General features: G+C 29.6%; 1 long non-coding RNA gene and 2 pseudogenes across 4 annotated transcripts; 2 read left to right on the forward strand and 1 right to left on the reverse strand.

Annotated features, from left to right (window-relative positions):
• Positions 1-1,731: 1,731 nt before the first annotated feature.
• LOC123887164 lies at positions 1,732-4,731 on the forward strand. 4 transcript variants are annotated; one of them, XR_006801379.1, is made up of 5 exons: positions 1,732-1,915; positions 2,828-2,966; positions 3,726-3,917; positions 4,166-4,231; positions 4,392-4,731. It is a non-coding gene; the product is annotated as an uncharacterized LOC123887164 (long non-coding RNA). The 4 variants fall into 4 exon arrangements; XR_006801380.1 differs by having other exon boundaries at positions 3,726-3,815; XR_006801381.1 differs by lacking the exons at positions 4,166-4,231; positions 4,392-4,731 and adding an exon at positions 3,142-3,221 and having other exon boundaries at positions 3,726-4,158.
• Positions 4,732-15,515: 10,784 nt separating this feature from the next.
• LOC123886007 lies at positions 15,516-18,514 on the forward strand (annotated as a pseudogene).
• Positions 18,515-23,160: 4,646 nt separating this feature from the next.
• On the reverse strand, positions 23,161-23,823 carry LOC123887165 (annotated as a pseudogene).

Here is a 23,823-nt window from a genome sequence, read left to right on the forward strand (position 1 = left end):
GTCATTTTAGTACCTCAATGTGCAATTCGCTGTCATTTTGGTCCCTCACTGAGGAAAAACTATAGAATAGTCCCTGAATCTGCATTTCGTTAGTCAGTTTGGTCCCTGATGTTAAGTTTGACTGTTAACTCAACAAAAAAGCTGACGTGGCATTTTTTTGGACACGTGTCAGCTTGCTGAGTTGGCACGAGGGGCGAGGAAACAACCATTTTGGTCCCTGAATGTGCTACTCGCTGTCATTATGGTCCCTGATTCAAGAAAAAAAATACAAAATAGTCCTTGACTCTGCAATCCGTTAGTCACTTTGGTCCCTTGCGTTAAAAATTGTTGCTAACTTTATAAAAAAAACTAAAGTGACATTTTTTAGGAACACGTGGCACGCAGATTTAACATATGTTAATGCATAACTTTATCACTGTAGACATGTCAATCCATACCTTTAATCACTAATAACTTTAATTATCTATTATAAAAAATTATGAAAATTTTATATTTTGAGAATATTCGTTATTTTAGTAACTTTAATTATCACTAATAACTTTAATAACTTTAATTATCTATTATAAAGAAATGAAGAGAAAATAAAAAGTAATGTCATTTTAGTCCCTGACCACATCATTCATCCAGCTGTCACACAAATATGTTAAATCTGTGTGCCACGTGTCCCTAAAAAATGTCACTTCAGTTTTTTTATAATGTTAGCGACAATTTTTAACATTAAGGACTAAAGTGGCTAGTGAATTACAGGGTCAAGAACTATTTTGTATTTTTTCTTGAGTCATGAACCATAATGACAGCGAGTTGCACATTCAGGAACCAAAATGGTTGTTTTCCCGTCCCTCGTGCCAACTCAGCAAGCTGACGTGTGTCCAAAAAAATGTCACGTCAGCTTTTTTGTTGAGTTAACGGTCAAACTTAACAGCAGGGACCAAACTGACTAACGAAATGCAGATTCAGGGACTATTCTATAGTTTTTCCTCATTGAGGGACTAAAATGACAGCGAATTGCACATTAAGGGACTAAAATGACTATTTCCCCTATGTTTTATCTTGGCTTAATTAGTAAAATGGTCCCTTAAATATATTTTTGGTTTCAAATTGGTCCCTTAAAGAAAAAAAGGTCTGAGTAGGTCCCTTAAAAAAAAGGTCTGAATAGGTCCCTTAAAGACATCTCCGTTAATCAGTTTGGTCCCTAAAAAAAGGTCCGAATAAGACCAAACTGATTAACGGAGATGTCTTTAAGGGACCTATTCAGACCTTTTTTTCTTTAATGGACCTATTCATACAGTTTTTTTCTTTAAGGGACCAATCTGAAACCAAAAATGTCACTACTAGAAAATTCGCTTTTAGTGACCGATTTAGCGACCGAAATAATTTGGTCGCTATAGAGACCGAATTAGAGACCGAATTTCGAGTGCCAAAGTTTAAAAAAACATTGGTCGCTAAATCGGTCGCTAAGTAGTTATAGAGACCGAATTAGAGACCAAAATTTTGAGAGCCAAAGTCCAAAAATATCCGGTCGCTAAATCGGTCGCTAAGTGATTATAGAGACCGAATTGGAGACCGATTATTATTAGCGACAGCCGATCTGACGCAACTGTTTTTTTTTTTTTTCTTTCTAAATCACTAAATTTAAAATACGATTAACTTTTTTTTGACAAAAAAAATACGATTAACTTAAACGTGAAAATATTGCACTTATTTATTTTATGTCAATTAAAAAATCAGGCCTAATATTTTAGAAAATTCCTCCCAAACTTTGAAACCCACCGCAAGAAAGGAAAGCAACATAGAAACCCTATTCGTTCCAGTTTCACTTCCAGCTCTCGTTCTCCATACACAAATCGAGCTAGCGTTTCTTCCAGTTTTGTTATCCAATCGAGTTTCCAGCTTTCAGTTTCCTTCCCAAATCGAGGTGAGAGAAGTAACCCTACTTTAGGGTTTCTACGTTGACATCGCTATCTTCTGCAAAAATCTCTTTTTTCTATGATCCCTAATTTCTTCATCTTCATCTTCTTTCTTCTTCTTTTTGATGCGATGGGTAATCGCCATAGTCGTATATTACTTCGCCGTCGCAGAGAACATCGTCATCCCGGTAAACGCCCGCCATCAACATGTTTTTCTTTCATATACCCTTTCTCATCTCTGTTTATGTAATTTTTCCACCGAATTGAACTTGATTTTACCCCCAAACGCATCTGATTTGTTTATTTCTATTTTGATATTTGTCTTCATTTTTTTTCCCTCTATTTCATTTGAATTTCAACATTTAGATACTTTAAGTCTTTAGACACTTAAGCATGAAGCTTCTTTGTTTCCTTGTCTTTTTATGGTATTTAAATTTATGTTTTATTTAAGTTTAATATTGGCAGTACGTTGGCTGATTAGTGTTATAATGTGTCTAAGTGATTGTTCTATTTTTAATGAGAATTATGAATAAACTTCTTTAATTGTTGCTGATACGATGAGGGGCCAAATTTGGTGTTGTATTGTGTATCAAAATAAGTATATAATTGTATGAATGACCTTCTAAATGGGTTTGTAGAAAAAGGGTTCTTTGATTGAGATAACCAACTATAAATGGGTTTGTAGTTTTAAACTTGTTGCTTCAGATTTAATTAGAAAATTTGTGGTTGCCCAAATCATGGTCTCATGTATTATCAAGATCCACCGCCGTTATAGTTCTTGCTCAAGACTCAAACAATTACTATTGCTCCTATTTTTAAAAGAAAACGCAGTTTGGATAAAAGGGGCGGAAATATTACAGCAATTTGGAGTTATAGATGAAATTAAAAGTAAAAAATTAAGTGGATGTTAATTGTTTCAGAAAGAGAGAAGTTGCAGAACACGAAGATAATTGACATGAAGGTCTTTGAGAGATGGAAAACGAAAAGTCGTGTGCAGTGGATACGGAGCGAGAATGTATAGCATGTGGTTCCTATTGATTCAATGAAGCTCAAAAATAGGTTCCTATTGTTCATTATGTTTCTGCATTGTGTTATTTTCATAGTAGAATCAAAGTTTTCATGCCTTTAGTTGAACTCTCAAATATAACATCCTTTATGCAATAAAAATTGTTAACAATACACCTATAATAGTGACATAGTATATTCAGTAATGATAACTTTTTTCATATTTTAGAATCAACATTCCATTCCCATGTGAATGTATTGGAGGAGAATTTCTAGGTCATGTGTTTGAATATTCTGCTTCTAAAGGAGGTACTTATGATTTAATTGAATATTCTGTATTATTTGACTAGGTTGTGTTCTATTTTGCTGTGTTTGGAATCATGCATGCTACTTTCAATTTTTTTAAAACTCTCAAATATATACCACTTGATGAAAATGCGTTAAATTTCTTTTGGATAGCACTAGACTACATAATACCTTGGAATGATAACAAGTGGTTTTTTCTGTTTATTGATTCATCAAACTTCTCAAAATGATTCATGGAAGTTAGGAAAAAACTTGTTCTCTATGAATTGATTCATCGAATCGACTCAAGCAGATTTTGAAGAATGAATCAATTCACTAGCTCATATGATCTATTCACATGTGGTCTGAGTCAGTTTTAAGTGTATTTTTTGTTGGATCATTCATCACTTATATGTTGTTCAACACTTGCACTTTCATTCAATGTGAGGCTTTATCCTCTAGATGCTTTGTTTTTTGTATGGTTCTTAACTGTTTGGGTTCTTACAATCAATTTATCACTCTTGACAGAGGCAGCAATTGATGAGGTTGCAGCCTCAACTGAGCAGTTGAGTACGTGTTAGTGATTCTTCAGGATTTCTCAAGACTATTCAACAAGCTGTAAGAATGATCTTTCAATTTTTAACGATTGTGATTGATAAGAACTTAATTAATTGTTGTTGGTACTTTAAATTGACTAGGAGAATTCTGCTTAGTGAAAAGGTATGTTCAATTCACTGATTTGGTGTATTTGCAATTTTGTTCTATTTTGAACTAGAACACACTTTCTGTTTACTTATCCCCAAGTTTAAATGGAAATTTGCAGTTGTAGCAGCATATAGCTGAATTAGAATTTGAAGCAATTGATAGTTTAAAAGAATGATGTGCTCAAGTTTTTTTTTTCTTCTTTTTTCTATATGTTTGAATTAGAATTTGAAGGACAGAGTTTTCTTGTGAATGTTATGTCGCAGGAAGCATGGAGCGGTTGCTAAGAAGATTCTTGTCCGGATTATGTTTTGTTACTGGAAGATTTCATGGTAAATATGTTTTGTTTACTAGAAGATTCTTGTCCTGATTATATGCTCAACATATTATTCCTTAATGGTGATAGCTATAACTTGGTTTCTTCATCTACAATATCATATGACTTCTATTTAATATTGCGGTTTTCATTACATAACTGAGGAGTGTTTGCAGGTACTTGTTGGAATTGTTTTGCTGCAGGTACTAGGTACTTTTTGGTTTATTTGGTCAAAGAGCCTTCTTGTTTGGAGTGTCTCCACCACATGATACAATAATGGATAAACTTTCTGCTGGATGAAAGGAAGCTAGGAGGTGTTGGAGTCTCTTATAGAGTTACAAAGTGTATTAGAATGAAAAAAAATAAGCTGGAGTCTCTTATAAAGTTACCTAGTGTATTAGAATGAAAAAAACTAAGCTGTATATAGATATAATTTATGTTTGTCTGTATTGTATTGACCATTCCTATGTTACCAATTGTGTGATTCTTGATTTTTATAAGGATTTAATTTACTAATATGTTTAGTTATATTTATATATATTATAGGGGACTACAATTTTTTTTTTAAAAAAATCAAAATTAGTGACCGATTTAGTGACTGAATTTTTTTAAAAATTAAACAAGTCGGTCGCAAATTCAGTCGCTATAATCAGTGGCTAACTCAGTCGCTGGTATCAGTCTCTAAATTAGTCGCTATAGTGTCGGCCATTGCATCGCATAGATCGTCGCAAACTCGGTCTCTAACCTAGTCTCTAAGTTCGGTCGCTATTTTGGTCTCTATAATCGGTCACTACTTCAGTCGCTACTAAATCGGTCGCTAGGTTGGTCACAATGGAGTAGCGACCAGGGTCGTTGATACTGATTTTTTCTGGTCGCAAAATCGGTCGCTAGTGGATTTAGAGACCGATTTTGATGAAAATCGGTCGCTAAATCGGTCGCTAAAGCCGAGTTTTCTAGTAGTGTGTCTTTAAGGGACCATTTTACTAAGGGTCATGTTAATATGTGCATATAGGGCATATGATAAAGTATCTTAATATAGAAATTTAACATTTAATGATACAAAACATTTAATACTTGAAAAGTTAAAATGCACAAATTTTAAAACATAATTTCTATTTTTGCTTCCTTAACATGTGTCATATATGCACATGTTAACATTCTCCTTTTACTAATTAAGCCTTTTATCTTTTGTATTGTGTCTTGAGCTAGCTTAGGTAACAGTGATGGGAAGACTAGCAAGCTAGAACCTTTGACTCTGAAACATCAGCAAGCCCAAGATGGTCAGCAAGTTTGACCGTTTTTTATATGCTCACTTCTATTGCTTACAGATGCAGAATGGGTGTGGGGAAAATCATGGTTCCAAGACCATTGCTTTGCTTTTATTCAATACATCCACTACTATGTGTCATTCAATATTCATCCCTGGCATGCACACACTCGCACAAAGAATAAGGACAAACCCTCAATTTGTATGTACCATATCATTTCGTGCGTGATACATTTTTTCTAATTCATTAAAAAAATGACTTATGAGAGACATGTACTGTGCATGAATGTGGCTTGTGTTTTTGGAAAACTATTTAAAAAAATTAATAAAAATGTGTGATTGAAATTGCTGAGCTTGAGAAATAATGTGTGATATTGCATTGGTAGCATTTAGTAGATTCATTTTGTCAAGTTATTCAGTATTGGTTTTCATCATTTCACAACTACCACCATGATTATTTTTCCATTTTTATACTATTGCTAACTGTTCCCTTTATCAAATTGTATGACTATGTGGATGATGGATGGTTGCTACTTGTTACTATATTGTCATCTCATTAATTTGAGAAACAAAATCTCATAAGAATTAAAATATTCTAGAATATAGACTTGCAAGAAAGGTCTTTTTAAAATATAACATTAATGTTGTAATATTTTAATAAGAGTTTTTTATTTGATATATACTGTCACCTAAAAAAATTATGTGCACATTCGATCGTAAATCTTTTATAATAAAATAAGTAATTAATATTATTAATAATCAAATCATGAAACAGTTCTATAGGTACATTTTAGTTAGTAACCACAAGAACATTGCGTTGGATTTTAAGTGTAAGCAGTTAAGTCTCACATCGATGATGAATGAGAAGAATGTTTGATTTATAAGATAAATGACTCATTAACTTAATGTGTTAAGATTTTATATGGAGATATGACATCTCCTTCTCTTGTGGTCCTAAAACATTTGAACCGTTGGTTCTCCCGAACTTCCTCGGACTCCCCATCAAATGGTATCAGAGCTTTATAAGATATAATTCATTAACCTATTGTCTTAAAGTTTTGGATGAATATATGACGTTTGACTCAAAATATGTTACTCATTCGGATTCGGGTCACATTTTAGATGTATAGATTTGGCATAAGTTATGGTGCATAAGCAAGGCTTAAGCACACCATGCATAAGTACCCAGATTGCTTAGTACACCCCCAGTTTGCTTAATGTGCCCCCCATATTGTTTAACGCACCGCCCAGATTGCTTATCGCCCCCCCAGTTTATTTAGCGCGCCCCCCAAATTGCTTTACGCGCCCCCACCCCCAACATAAATAACACATAAAACCATTCCACAAGCAGAATTGTTTTGGATTACAACTCTTTAAAACCATTCGACGGTAAAAATGATTTTTGCATTATAAGTACATCTAATATGAAACCATTCCACAACAAAAATGATTTTGGGGGGCGCGCGAGAAAATTTAGGGGGTGTGTGAGAAAAAATTGGGGGCGCACGAGAAAATCTGGGGGGTGCACTAAGTATATGGGGGCTAAGCAATTTGGGGGGTGCATTAAGCAATTTTCATTAATTATGCAAGGTGTATAAGGAAAAAACTTATGCATCATAACCACTCCCGAAATTAATCTCTCTAAAGTATATAGTTAGTATTTAGTGAGATATAGTTGATGTGTTAATCATCATAATTTGTTATCCATTTATATATAACTAGGGATAAACCCGTGCGTTGCACGGGTTCGATTAAAATACATAATTAAAATATTTTTATAAATTAAAAATAATAATTGTGATAAGTATAATCACACATTCAATTTCATATGTGTAAAAACAAAAAAAGTTGTTCAGAATTAAAATAATTTTTATTGAAATGATGTATCATATTTTGTTTTAATTGTGTCATCGTATAAAATCTTAGTTTTCATTATATGAGTTGCAATTTTAGTCACAAATCACTTTGCTTTTTTATTTTTAATGTATCCCTTATTTATTTATTTTCAATAAGAGTTGGAGGTCATACATACTTATACTTGGTGAAAATTTGGGGGGTGTGTGAGAAAAAATTGGGGGCGCACGAGAAAATCTGGGGGGTGCACTAAGTATATGGGGGCTAAGCAATTTGGGGGGTGCATTAAGCAATTTTCATTAATTATGCAAGGTGTATAAGGAAAAAGCTTATGCATCATAACCACTCCCGAAATTAATCTCTCTAAAGTATATAGTTAGTATTTAGTGAGATATAGTTGATGTGTTAATCATCATAATTTGTTATCCATTTATATATAACTAGGGATAAACCCGTGCGTTGTACGAGTTCGATTAAAATACATAATTAAAATATTTTTATAAATTAAAAATAATAATTGTGATAAGTATAATCACACATTCAATTTCATATGTGTAAAAACAAAAAAAGTTGTTCAGAATTAAAATAATTTTTATTGAAATGATGTATCATATTTTGTTTTAATTGTGTCATCGTATAAAATCTTAGTTTTCATTATATGAGTTGCAATTTTAGTCACAAATCACTTTGCTTTTTTATTTTTAATGTATCCCTTATTTATTTATTTTCAATAAGAGTTGGAGGTCATACATACTTATACTTGGTGAAAATATTGCTCATGAGTAATGTTGAACTAAGAAGTATGGTGGTTTTGACATTTTTTATCACGTGATCTCGTGTTCTGAAAATTACCTATCAAATAGCAACGTTACTGCTTACTCCCTTCTATATAATTTAATATGCCAAATAACTTATCTACTTACCTCCCTCTCGTTCTCTTGAAGTTTCTTATCAATTATTCACTTGGTGAAATTTTATCCCGGTTTTATTAGTCTCGATTTTCAGGAAAATATATCAACCCAAAATTTAATTACTGGCTCGATTAAAATACACACTTAAAATATTTTCATAAATGAAAAATAATAATTATGATAAGTATCATTATATATAATTAAATGATTGATAATATTTTAAAATATAGTGAAATAGATAGGTTTAATATTAATTTATATTAAAAATAAGAGGGTTATTTAGAAATATGAAATTTTGTATTGGTTTATATAATTGATTTTTTATTTTTATATATATTTTTGCTCAAAAATATATTTTAAAGACAATTAATATAGTTTTTAATGATCTCTTATAATATTCCGTCAAAAAAATGATCTCTTATAATATTTATAAGTGTGAAAAGATGTATTATATTGTATCTTAATTGCGTAATTTTAATTTAATTTTTTTATGGGTCTCATTATTGCACTCGCAAGTTGTTTTATTTTTTTATTTTGGTATATTTTTTATTTTTTTCAATAAGAATTATAGCATCAGTCATCCTTGCTAAAAGTATTGTTTATGAGAAAGAAAAAACCAAACTCAACTTATAGAATGTGATATATATATATATATATATATATATATATATATATATATATATGTAGTTTTGTCTTTTTCATCTTTTGCTTATATTCCATGAAATTATGTATAAAATAGCAATTTATGTTTTTTATGAAAATAAAATTCTTGTGCTGATATATTGACTTCTTTTAAAATTTTACGTCAAACTTTCACTTGGTGGAGTTTATTTTAACTACCAAAGAAATTGCAGATGAATGCATGCAGGTTTGATTACAACATACTTAAAATATATTATTACAAATGAAAAATAATAATTACGATAAGTATAATGACATATATATTTAAATTATAGTAACATGATGATTTAGTTGTATTCTATTATATTAAAAATAAGAAAGTTGTTTAGGAAAATGAGATTTTATATTGTAGATTAAGGACACAATGAATATAATTTTTAGCGAGTCTCTTATAATATCTCATAAGTTTGAAGAGATGTATCATATTTTATTCTAATAGTGTAATCGTATAAAATAAAATTAAAAATTTAAGTGTGTTCGTATAAAATAATAAATAAAAGGAAAAACTAATATATCTCATAAGTTTGAAGAGATGCATCATATTTTCTTTTTATGGAACGTAGTGGACCAGTCGTAAGTTGCTTTGCTTTTTTACTACGGTGTATTTCTTATTATTTACAAAAAGAGTTAGAGGCGGTTTGCTAACAATATCTTCCATCAAATTTATGTTTTCTTATATTTTATGAAAATAAAATTCTTGTGCTGATATATTGACTTCTTTTAAAATTTTACGTCAAACTTTCACTTGGTGGAGTTTATTTTAACTACCAAAGAAATTGCAAATGAATGCATGCATGTTTGATTAGAACATACTTAAAATATATTATTACAAATGAAAAATAATAATTATGATAAGTATAATGACATATATATTTAAATTATAGTAACATGATTTAGTTGTAATTTTGTTATATTAAAAATAAGAAAATTGTTTAGGAAAATGAGATTTTATATTGTAGATTAAGGACACAATGAATATAATTTTTAGCGAGTCTCTTATAATATTTCATAAGTTTGAAGAGATGTGTCATATTTTATTCTAATAGTGTAATCGTATAAAATAAAATTAAAAATTTAAGTGTGTTCGTATAAAATAATAAATAAAAGGAAAAACTAATATATCTCATAAGTTTGAAGAGATGCATCATCTTTTCCTTTTATGGATCGTAGTGGAGCAGTCGTACGTTGCTTTGTTTTTTTACTACGGTGTATTTCTTATTATTTTCAAAAAGAGTTAGAGGCGATTTGCTAACAATATTGTTCGTGAGAAAGATTGAAATAAGTTTTAATTATAGAATATAATGTGATTCATAGATATTAGTTTTTCCTTTTTCATCATTTGATCACATTCTTTGAAAGTATGTACCAAATAACATAGCTGCGATCTTATTCTACTCTACGTAATTAAACATAACTTATATTTAACAATAATACAATTTTTGTGTTGATATATTAACTTTTTTTCCTCTCAAACTTTTACTTGGTGAAATTTTATCTCAAGTAAAATTTTTGCTAGGTTTTATTGCGCCCAGTGGTTTCTTAAAAATTGAATTTTGGAAGGTGTTAAGAGTTACCTGTGAAATTAAAGCAGAAAAATTAAGAAAAATTGGATTCTGAAGAAGAAAAAAGAGCTTCTTTTCTACATGACGGTGAGGGTATAAATGGAAAGAGTGAAGAAATAACGACAGTGAAGTTCAGTGAAGTGTGCAGAGGTGAAGTCGAAACTCTCGATTTTCTCGGGCTTGTGTTTTCACGACTGGATACGACGTCGTATGACTCATATCTTTCATGAATCTTCATGAGGTATTAATTAGGATTTAATTCTGTTTATTATTGTCTTAATGTGAAACCTTCCTTTTTTTACACATTGTTAATGTGAAAACTGAAATTTAATTAAGTTTGTTTTTTTTAAGTAAATTTAATTATGTTTATAAACCATCGACTTTAATTCGATATTTAAGTTTATCATTATATTAATGTAGAAAATTTATTTAAAATAAAATATTTAAATTTGTTATAAAATATTGTTAAATATAAGTGAAACTATTGTGTTATTTTTAGTAAAACTTATTTATCATATTTTTTATGTTTCAGTGACAAACCGACAAATAATGGTTTCGTCTGTGTTTTTTAATTGAAAATTAGAAATTTTATTAGGAATATCTAGATAATTTAGTAAATTTAAGAAATAATTTACTTTATATTTTAACCCACTTGGGTTGTTCTAGTGATATTGACTTGTAACCTGGGATGTGTTCTTCCTTAAGCTTTCAGGTTCGATTCTCTCTTGTGCCAATTTGGGTAGCCTAGTTTACTTTCTTAAGAAATTACTTTATTTTTTATTATTAATAATTAGTAGTAAACCTGATAGTAATATTTTTTATTTTATTATATTTTTGATAAAAAATATTTTTATGTTTTTCTTTTAATATAGTTATTGTTATGTTTCTATTTTTTTTTTCTTTCTATATTCTTTCCATAATTTATCTTCATTGACTAAATTCTTTATACTTTTTTTATTATTTTTTTTTCCTATTTTTATGCATAGATTCCTAATTTTTTTTTTTTACTCACCGTATTCTTTCTATATTTTTTGTTGTATTTATCTCATGTTCTTTTTATATATATTTTTTTAAAAAAAAATTAGAAAAATTACATCGAATGATATAAACTTGCAACGTGGTTAAAAGTAATAGGGATAAATTAGTAACTTTGGCGGTAATCGATTTTAATATATTAGTAATAGAAGTCTAGGAACTCATCGTTAGAGGATTCAGTGATGATTAGCGTTGAATTTGATAGGGATGATCACGGTTCAATCCCCACAACTAGGGATGACAACGGGTAGGGTATAGTATGGTACTATAGTATAAAATATCATATCATTTTAATAAATAAAAAAAAAATTGACTCATAAAAATATAAAACAAATTGTTAGTAACCTCGTCCTAAAGTTTATATCTCTGTTTACATATACTTACATTGTGTTTACATTATATTATAAAGGGTAAATGCCTATTTACCCCCTGCAAAATTATGGATTTTTCGTATACTCCTGCGCGAATTTTTTTTTCTGTTTACCACCCTACAATGTCAAGATTTTTTCATTTTGCCCCCTAGATGGACAAGTAGGCATCTTACTATGCATCTTTGCTGACGTGGCATGCACACATGGAAATACATTAAATTTATATTTATTTTTAAAAATTCATGTCAATTAATATTTTTTTAAAAATAAAAAGTATTTTTTAAAAAATTATATATATTTTTTTAAAAAAAAATTCTTAAAAATTATTACTGTTTTTTTTTTAAATATTTTTTTTTACTGTCAAAAAGAGTAATAATTGAATTTTGTTTGAAGTGATACTATTTACTAGTATTTTCTTTCATGGTTGAGGCACTTATTAGGATATTTGAATCATGGTACCCTATGCTTGCTTACTAGGAGATGACGCTGGTGTAGCTCTGGTTCACAAAACAAAATTGTGCATGAAAATAAATGTTATTTTTTCTGGTTTTAAATATAAACAAAGTGTTTTTTTTTTTAAGTTTATTAAATAAATTATATATTTGATTTATATTTTTGATTAAATACATAAATCATTTAATGAATCTAACATTAGAATTTTATTAATATTTGAAATCGGAGAAAGTAGTATAGATAATCATACTCTGCTTGTATTTATTTGTTGGGTCATGCTAAACAGTACCTCGGAGCGGGACATTTATTAAACATACTAAAAAATGAAATAAAAAATAAAATTTATATTAAAAAGATAATTTTTTATACTTTTAATAAATTAAATACACATATTTTAAAACAAAATTTATATTTTAATATTCTTAACTAATGCCCAGGAGACATAGCATTTTCGTCGTTTGTTTGTGCCTATGTGGTGTTGTGGCTCCCATCTCTCACGGATAGTAAGTCAGATCAATCAAATCTACTAGTACTAGATTTCAATTTTCTTCTCCTTTTCATAAATTAATGCTATTAGCCTACATATATAGGAGTAGGACAAGGACGTTTATTATCGTTTGGATCCACTCCTAGACCTAGTACAGTTCGCCATGTTTCCACACCTCATTGGCCAGTTCACTTCGTAGCATAGTAATGATTCGTTAGCATGTAAAACTTGTTTATCCATCAGGGTATCGACACGTTTCATCCCACAGAGTGTTGTAAATAAGATGACACTTTTTTGTTTGATGGATGTAAATATAGCCACGTTTCGTACCATCATTATTCCACAAATTGACAGCACATAATACACAAAGAAATTGAATTTTTTTTTTTTTTGGTAGAAAAAAGAAATTGAATTTTTATCTTTACTCAATTAAACTATGTTTCTACAATTTCAACAATATTACTTTAGGTTATATTTCTTCCGAACTTTTTAACCATGACATGTATGTCAATATATATTTTTGATTACTAATATTTTTAATTTTTTATTAGTAATAATTATAGAAATTTGATATTTTAAAAATATACATTAAAATAAATCAAATAAGATCTTATATGATAATATTTACATTTATATATTTTTAGAAAATGCAGTCAAAACAAGACATATGAATAATGTATTTAGTCAAAGAAAATCTTATAAAATGGGACGAAGGAAGTAGATTAATTTTGGTTCTTTTTTGAGTATCTAAAAATTTAATTGCTTTTTAAGTTATGACACTAAGTTTTTTTTTACACCGGTAACGATGGTAAGTTGATTCATTTTGTTGCAGAAGCCACATTTAGTTGCTACGTACGTTATGCTTTTACAACCTGTGTTGAGTAGTCTGGTGGTCCACATTTTAAAGCCAACACAAAATTAGAATGTGAAGTAAACTTAAATTCTTCGCGGAAGTTAGGATTTGTGACTTGTCCTAGAATTGCTTTCGAAAGACAATCAATTTTAGAAGAGACATCCAAACACACTTTAAAATACAAAAATAACATTGACACTAAATATGTCGCAAACTAGTTTGACATTAAATGTTACACATCTCGATAACGTTTTAATCGATATAAATTTTATAAAATTCACCATTGAATTTAAAGTTTATATCATATAGATCATTTGTATAAAATTTCAGACAAATCCAAAATTATTTGATATGCTATTGCGACACATAAAGATTAACGACATATAAAAAAAGACGCAAACCGTTAATTTTGATGTATCTCAATAACATATCAAATGATTTTGGATTTAACTGAAGTTTTACACAAATGATCTATATGATATAAACTTTAAATTCAACAGTGTGTTTTATAAAATTTATACCGGTTAAAACGTTATTAAGAGGTATAGCATTAGGTGTCAAACTAGTTGGTGTCATTTGATCCTGACTCACATATATATATATATATATATATATATATATATATATATATATATATATATATACACTAGTAGAAAAATGACTTTTGGTTTAGAGATTCCACTACTGGTATGTGAATACCAGTAGTGAAATACATTTGACCAAAGGATTCCACTACTGATATTTTAATACCGGTAGTGAAAAGTTCATAGACAAGGGATTTCACTACTGGTTTTCTTAAATCAGTAGTGAAAAGTAGACACGGTGGCAATGTTGTAATTACATTAAAATTTGTTTTAATTGGATTTCACTACTGTTTTGGTATTCACCCGTAGTGGAATCCCTATTAGTGTTCATTAATTAATTAATTTGTTCATTCTCTTCTTCATTCTTATTGTTCCCAAATTCTTCCTACGCGAACGCGAGAACACACCGTATGTCGTCCCTAATTTCTTCATTCTTCATTCTCATTCTTCATCGTTCCCAAATTTCTTCCCAATTTCTTCCCAAATCGCCATCGTCCCTAATTTCTTCAATCATTCTCCAAACCCTAGACGGCGACCCCTTTATCATTCTCCAAATTTGCTTCAATCTGCGGTAACAAGCTTCAATCTGCGGTAACAATCCCTTTTTCTCTCTATTCTTCATTTTTTTATAACCTAAATTCAATTCATATTTTAAATTTTTTTCTTCAATTTGGTTTATTAGGTTACCAGTGGAGTTGGGTTGCTTCTGCTCGATTTGTTTGGATAGAAAGAGTTGGGTTGGTGTTTAGTTCCTCAAGGTGCGTTTTTTCACACTTTTTGTCTTTTATTTTCATTCAAATACGAGAGACCTGTGGCCCTTTGTGTGTTGTTCTGCTTCTTCTGCTGTGCCATGCGTTTTTTGGTGTGTTTGAGGGTAATCCTCTTGTTGGGAGGAATGGGTATTGATTTTGCTTATTGGTTAAAGAGTGTTGTTACAAGTAAGGCATTTTAGGAGGTTGAGTTTGAATTAATGGTTTGTGCAGTTTAGAATAAGAATTCATATACACAGTGAAACAAAAATATATAAAACCACATAAGTGAAACAAAAATATTCTTATGATGAACGTGGTTTTGATGAAAGTACAGAAGCTCCAAAAGCTAAGAGGGAAAAGCATAAACTATGGGAAAATGGGAATGGAAGAAGCTCTTTTTTATAAGTGATTCTTTGTTCAATGAGTATGATATGTTGCTTAGTGAGAAGATGCTGCTTATGTTTTGCTGGCAAACAAGTTCTTAACAGGAATGACAATAGTTGGGGAACAGGCTGCAATGTTTAAAGCAATCTGGAAGACTTCGGCACCGTCTAAGGTGGAAGGTTTCTCGTGGATGGTGTTGCACAACAGAATTCCTACAAAAGATAACCTTTTTCTTAGAAAAATCATTCAGAATGAGGGGGAATGTGCTTGTGTAATGTGTGGAATTGGGTTAGAGACGGTGGAGCATCTTTTATTATACTGTGATGTTGCAATTCAAGTTTGGGGCAGAGTTTTAAGTTGGCTTGGTATGGAGTTTTATTTACCACATAATTTGATGTCTCTGTTAAATTTTCTTGCTGATGTCCAAGGTAGAAAACAGATGCGCAAAGGTTTGATTATGATTTGGCAGGCAGTCATTTGGGCTTTGTGGAGACATAGAAACAAGATTGTGTTTGAGAATGGAATTACTGATGTTATAGGACTAGTGGAGGAAGTAAAAATTAGCTCGTGGAAATGGTGGATTGCAAGGTCTCAAACTCTCTCTTGTCTGTTTTATGAATGGAATCAAGCTCCAACTCTATGCTTGTTGAGATGAGGAAGAGTTGGTTTTTAGCAGGGAGCATGCTTTTTTTGTATCTGTTTTTTCTTTTCTTGTTTCTAGGCTCAACAGTTTATAACTGTGTTGACCTATTTTTTCTCCTGCTTTTGTGTTCTCCCTCTGTACCTTTCTTTTAGGGATTTCTGTTGTACTCCTTGTGCAAAGATTTCACCTTAATAAAATTTGCTTATTCAAAAAAAAAAAAAAAGTGAGAAGATGCTGCCAAATGACCACTTTTTGTTTGAGTCACAAATTTAACTATGACTGTGTATATATAAAAAATAATGTATTCTGTTTCAATTCTTATTTGCATTAATTATGTATTTTCCTTCATGAATGTTATATTTGTGCCTGCCTTCTACTTTTGGCCGTCCTCTTTCTTATTTTTCCATTTTATTTTTGACATTGAACCAATGACTAGTCTATTCCTTGTTTTTTCCTTAACATTCTGTTAATGATTTCTTTTTATGATTTAATTTATTGCTTGTCTTTTGAATATGTAGGATGTCTGCAGATATGGTTGCATGTTTGCTGTCGAGTCATTGTCGATCTTGGACAAGATGCACTCAAGGGGGTATGTTAGATACAGCATGTTTGTATTCAGCCTTTAGTTTGTTATTTATTATTGTTTAGTTGAGTTCCCTGGTTTCTAAATATTTCTATTGTGCATTATAGATATGTGCATGGAGATGTAAAACCAGAGAACTTTTTACTAGGTCAGCCAGGTACAGCACAAGAGAAGAAATTGTTTCTTGTTGACCTTGGATTAGGTGAGTAGTTTGAATTTGAAGGATGAGATGTTTTGTTCTAACTGGCCCTTTTCTTTTTAATCTTATGAGGATTTGTTTTTCAGCAACAAAGTGGAGAGACACCTCCACTGGGCAGCATGTTGAATATGATCAACGCCCTGATATGTTCAGGTTTCTTCCCCCCCCCCCTCTCCTTTCTTTAAACCCTTCTATTCTTAAATTCTACCGCATCTTTTTCCATTTTTCTCCTAGATGATTATCAAGCTTCTTGAGAGTTTATTTATTTTTTATTTCTGTAGAGGAACTGTTCGGTATGCAAGTGTTCATGCTCATCTGGGAAGAACTGCTAGTGTGGCATTTGGATTCCTTTACGTATTTAGTTTTAATCTGTTTTTTTTTTTTTTTGAGCCAAGTTTTAATCTGTTTTTAATTTCTTTGTTAGGGAGATAACAAGTCCTATCTTGTTTGCAAAAAGAAGATGGGAACATCTCCTGAGATGCTATGCTGCTTCTGCCCTGCTCCTTTCAGACATTTTCTTGAGTTTGTAGTGAACATGAAATTCGACGAAGAACCTAACTATTCCAAGCTGATATCCTTATTTGATAGTGTGCTTGGTCCAAATCCTGCTTGCGGCCAATTAATACTGAAGGTGCTCAAAAGGTAATGACATGGTGTTATTTTAGAGATCTTGTGTTGGCTCTATTTTATTATCATCGTGTCATTGTATTCAATATTATCCTTTGTTTCCCCAATCAAAATTTATTAGGTTGGGCAAAAGAGAGGTAGATTGAATATTGAGGAAGAAGATGATTCACAGCCTAAAAAGAAGGTTCGTTTAGGGGTTCCTGCTACACAATGGATATCAATTTACAATGCAAGAATGCCAATGAAGCAAAGGTAGACATGCAATCACTTTATGCAGTTGTTTCCTTTATTTGAGCAATATTAATAATACAAATTTTAACCATCTGATAAGCCAGCGAGTACATAACTTATCATTCTTTGTAATTTTTTATATTCCTTGTGTTTGTTTATTTTACATGGGATGTCACAAACAAATGAGTTATGCCTTGAAGGCAAAATATCTGCTGTTTGGGTGTTTTATTATCATCATGATATTGTGGTTATACTGAAAAATGGCTGTACTATTAGGTATCATTACAATGTAGCGGATGGAAGATTAGCGCAACATGTAGAGCGAGGGATTGCAGATGGCCTTCTTATTAGTTGTGTGGCTTCTTGTTCCAATCTCTGGGCACTTATCATGGATGCAGGAACTGGTTTTACAAATCAAGTTTACAAGTTGTCACCTTTTTTCTTACACAAGGTTAAATTATATGATTTACATCAGTGCATTTCAAATGCTTTGTTTGTAACCTGTTTTTCAATTGCCGAACCTTACCCATGCAATTCTTTTTCTTTCTAGGAATGGATCATGGAGCAGTGGGAGAAGAATTATTACATTACTTCTATTGCTGGAGTTACTAATGGGAGCTCTCTTGTGGTGATGTCAAAAGGTTTGTTTGCTTTAAGTACTTACAAATGATGAATGAGATTTTCCCCTAATTGATGATGCACTGGATGCAATTCTGAGGCTCTTTAGTTAGGTCATTTGATCATATTTTGGGTCTCTCTTCTAAACTGTTAGACTGTCTGTAGGCACAGGAAGCTACAAAAAAACGAGAAAAAAAAAAAATAAAACTAACATACCACTACTGATATTTATAACAATCAGTAGTGAAAACTACACATACCACTACGGGTAAAAGTAATGACCCGTAGTGGAATCCCCAATTCTTAAAAAAAAAAAACTGGAAACCATACATACCACTACGGATATTTGTAAATACCCGTAGTGGAATCCCCATGATTTATATTAAAAAAATTTGAAACCATACATACCACTACTGGTATTCGTTATAACCGACGTGGAATCTCATACATACCACTACGGGTATTTGTAAAAACCGACGTGGAATCCCCATAATTTTAAATAATAATTACAGAAGAAATTAGGATACCACGACGGGTATTAAAAGACCCGACGTGGAAAGTGTGGACATACAACGTCGGCCGCATTTACTACTGGCCACGGCCAGTAGTGGAAAGTCTGTTTGGCCAGTAGTTAAATCTCCTTTCTGCACTAGTGATATATATATATACACACACACACACACACTTCAAGCCTATTTTGTATGCCAAAATTCCTTTTTTATACATTTATTAAAGAGAAGTTTTTTTGTCTTAATTTCATGTGATATTTCTATTGAATATGTTTTTATGCCAGCAGTAATACAACATAGGGAGTGAGAGTAATTCTCGTGTAACAACTAACAACGTTAATTATCCTCCAACGGTAAGGAGTGGGAATATTTACGTGTGAAGTTGTAGAAGTGGGGATCCTAATGTGTCATTAATGTTTCGTGCATGCTTAGTATAAGCAGTTGTGCAGAGGTATTTTTGGGAAAAAATATATTAAATAGAGTTGAATTTGTGGCCAAAATATTTTGTTGACTTTTGCTTATAAATATTTTGTTAAATGAAAAGATAAAATTGCATCTGTGTTAGGAGACATAAAATTGTTATGCATGATATTTTGAACTATTTTCAAAAGATTCACAATTTTTAGTGTTAGGAAGTCATAAGTGCCAAATGTTGAGTTGCCCATAAGCAAGCATTGTGATGATGTGGAATGCTTTAGAGAGCTTCTCATATCTATTTAAAATTTGTCCCACAATTTATTTTGTGTGTCCATTCATCCTCCAAAGTAATTATCTATATGTTACAATAATAACGGCTCCCAATAATAATGAAAGAAAGAAAAGAAAAAAAAAGAAGATCAAATTACAAAAGAACAATAAATAGATATATGTTCTTTCATATTTACACTACGAAACATAAAATATAAATCATGCATGCGTAAATATGATTTGCAATTTGCAAAATTTTACTTTAAATAAATAAATCAAATAAAAAAATTACTCCTCAAAAAAATTTCATGCTTGACAAAATAAATAAATAAATTTTATGAAAAAAAATACTTTAGTTATATTGTTTATTAATTAATTACTATTGTGCTATTATTTTTTTTAAAAAAAAAAACTAACTTTGTCACACCAACTTTTAAACTACCATTCTTTCATACTAGAAATAAACCCGTGCGTTGCACGGGCTCGATTAAAATACACATTTAAAATATTTTCATAAATGAAAAATAATAATTATGATAAGTATCATTATATATAATTAAATGATAGATAATATTTTAAAATATATTGAAATAGATAGGTTTAATATTAGTTTATATTAAAAATAAGAGGGTTATTTAGAAATATGAAATTTCGTATTGGTTTATATAATTGATTTTTTATTTTTATATATGTTTTAGCTCAAAAATATATTTTAAAGACAATTAATATAGTTTTTAATGATCTCTTATAATATTCCGTCAAAAAAATGATCTCTTATATTATTTATAAGTGTGAAAAGATGTATTATATTGTACCTTAATTGTGTAATTTTAAATTAATTTTTTTATGGGTCTCGTTAGTGCACTCGCAAGTTGTTTTGTTTTTTATTTTGGTATATTTTTTATTCTTTTCAATAAGAATTATAGCAGCAGTCATCCTTGCTAAAAATATTGTTTATGAGAAAGAAAAAACCAAACTCAACTTATAGAATGTGATATATATATATATATATATATATATATATATATATATATATATATATATATATATATATATATATATATATATATATATATATATATATATATATATATATATATATGGTAGTTTTGTGTTTTTCATCTTTTGCTTATATTCCATGAAATTATGTATAAAATAGAAAAACGACTTATTATCTTCCATACAATTTATGTTTTCTTATATTTTATGAAAATAAAATTCTAGTGCTGTTATATTGACTTCTTTTAAAATTTTACGTCAAACTTTCACTTGGTGGAGTTTATTTTAACTACCAAAGAAATTGCAAATGAATGCATGCAAGTTTGATTAGAAACATACTTAAAATATATTATTACAAATGAAAAATAATAATTATGATAAGTGTAATGACGTATATATTTAAATTATAGTAACATGATTTAGTTGTAATTCTGTTATATTAAAATAAGAAAGTTGTTTAGGAAAATGAGATTTTATATTGTAGATTAAGGACACAATGAATATAATTTTTAGCAAGTCTCTTATAATATCTCATAAGTTTGAAGAGATGTATCATATTTTATTCTAATAGTGTAATCGTATAAAATAAAATTTTTATGTGTTCCTATAAAATAATAAATAAAAGGAAAAATTAATATATCTCATAAGTTTGAAGAGATGCATCATATTTTCTTTTTATGGATCGTAGTGGAGTAGTCGTAAGTTGCTTTGCTTTTTTACTACGGTGTATTTCTTATTATTTTCAAAAAGAGTTAGAGGCGATTTGCTAACAATATTGCTCGTGAGAAAGATTGAAATAAGTTTCAATTATAGAATATAATGTGATTCATAGATATTAGCTTTTCCTTTTTCATCATTTGATCACATTCTTTGAAAGTATGTACCAAATAACATAGCCGCTTATTCTACTCTATGTAATTAAACATAACTTATATTTAACAATAATACAATTTTTGTGTTGATATATTAACATTTTTTCCTCTCAAACTTTTACTTGGTGAAATTTTATTTCAACTTTTATTTGTGAGGATTTTTTAGTTGATTGTCCAGTTTACCTTTTTTTAATTGCTTAATTCTTTTTTTTTTTGGTTTTTTTTTCTTTGTGAGGTTTACCTCCGTCTAATTTTGTTTATGTAATTGAAGTGTGGATTGTTTAAATAATTACGAAAAAATTTGTTAGTGTAATTCAATAATAATCATCAAATTACCAAGAAATATATATATTTCATCAATTAACATCACCATTGTTAGTGCAAATCAATAATAACCATCAATTACTAATATATAAATCGTTATATTTAACAATGGAGAATGAACACACAAAATAAAAAGAAATACATATATAATTAGTATAAAATGGTAAGAGTTGGTAGACTAATTTATACTTATAGAGTAATTTTTACCATAATTTTTTTAATGATTTATTATCGTTATAAGAAACTTGATCTTCTCATACATTCATTTTTCTTATTGTAACTAATTTACAAATGAATTAAGGTGGATTTGTGGTTTTATTTTCACGGTTACTTCAAAAGATAAATTTAATTGAATATAAATGAATAACTGCTATATGACAAAGAATAGGTAATATCAAAGTTAAAATGGTTTTTTTTGCTGTTACAATTAAAATGATGGTTTTGTTGTTTTAAAAATTTTAGTGATATTTTCCTTGAAAAAATAAGTGATATTGTTGTAGGGTAGTAAGTAAAAATTGTCTTCAAACTTGTTTGATACTTTACTACAAATGAATAACAAAAAAAAAAGTTTGTAAAAAAAAAAAAAATTGTACATATAAATATGGTATTATGAAATGTACCAAAAAAAAAATGGTATTATGAATAATAACATAACATAGTGGAAATGCACTCAAAGATATATACTCACATAAATTCTCGTTTTTCATCGACTTTCTTGAGCATCAAAGATGCAACAAAGACAAAAATAGAAGTCTCTCTTTTATTCTTTTATCCTAATTCACATGAAAAAATTGTCATATCTACGTTAAGAAATAAAAAAAAATAAAAAAGTTAGAAAACAAACATTATATCAATAAAAATAAAGATGTCTAAAATTTTCACACAATATGTAAGAGTAACATAATTAATAAGTTGCTATATATATAGAAACTAATAAATTGGGAAGAGATGAATAACCTATTGAAGAGCTGTCATCCAATAGTTGATTGAGGAAAAATGATGATAAAAACTTAAATTTGCACTACAAATTAACATTTAGCATTTGTGCACAAAATCATATATTTATACACACAATGGTTAGGGATGAGAAAAGATGAAGGTTTAAAGGATTGTATGATAAATTTAGTTGTCATAGTTAAGAAATAAAAGTTAAGGAATATGAAAGAATGGTAGTTTAAAAGTTGGTGTGACAAAGTTAATTTTTTTAAAAAAATAATAGCACAATAGTAATTAATTAATAAACAATATAACCAAAGTATTTTTTTTCATAAAATTTATTTATTTATTTTGTCAAGCATGAAATTTTTTTGAGGAGTAATTTTTTTATTTGGTTTATTTATTTAAAGTAAAATTTTGCAAATTGCAAATCATATTTACGCATGCATGATTTATATTTTATGTTTGGTAGTGTAAAATATGAAAGAGCATATATCTATTCATTGTTCTTTTGTAATTTGATCTTTTTTTTCTTAAGTAGATTATCATGAGCGACACATACTTTGTCGCGGGCTAAACTAGGAAAAAAGACTATTTTGATAATTAGTTAATGATGTCCTTCCATGGATTCACCTATATAAGCCGCAGCTAAAGTAGCAAAAATAAGAGCTTGAATACCGCTTGTAAATAATCCAAGGAACATAACAGGTATAGGAACTACTAAAGGTACTAACGAAACAAGAACAACAACTACTAATTCATCAGCTAATATATTTCCGAAAAGTCGAAAACTAAGCTATAAGGGTTTTGTGAAATCTTCTAAGATGTTAATCGGTAAAAGTATTGGAGTTGGTTGGATGTATTTACCAAAATACGCCAATCCTTTTTTTGAAATACCCGCATAGAAATAGGCTACTGACGTAAGTAAAGCTAATGCAACAGTAGTATTTATATCATTTGTGGGTGCAGCTAACTCTCCATGAGGTAACTTTATAATTTTCCAAGGCAAAAGAGCCCCCGACCAATTCGAAACAAAAATAAATAGAAACAGAGTTCCAATAAACGGAACCCACGAACCATATTCTTCTCCAATCTGAGTTTTGCTCACGTCTCGAATGAATTCAAGGACATATTCAAAGAAATTCTGACCGGACGTGGGAATAGTTTGCGGATTTCTAACGATAAT

The sequence above is a fragment of the Trifolium pratense genome, linkage group LG5 (assembly GCF_020283565.1).
Source record: "Trifolium pratense cultivar HEN17-A07 linkage group LG5, ARS_RC_1.1, whole genome shotgun sequence".
In the NCBI taxonomy this organism is placed as follows: Eukaryota; Viridiplantae; Streptophyta; class Magnoliopsida; order Fabales; family Fabaceae; genus Trifolium; species Trifolium pratense.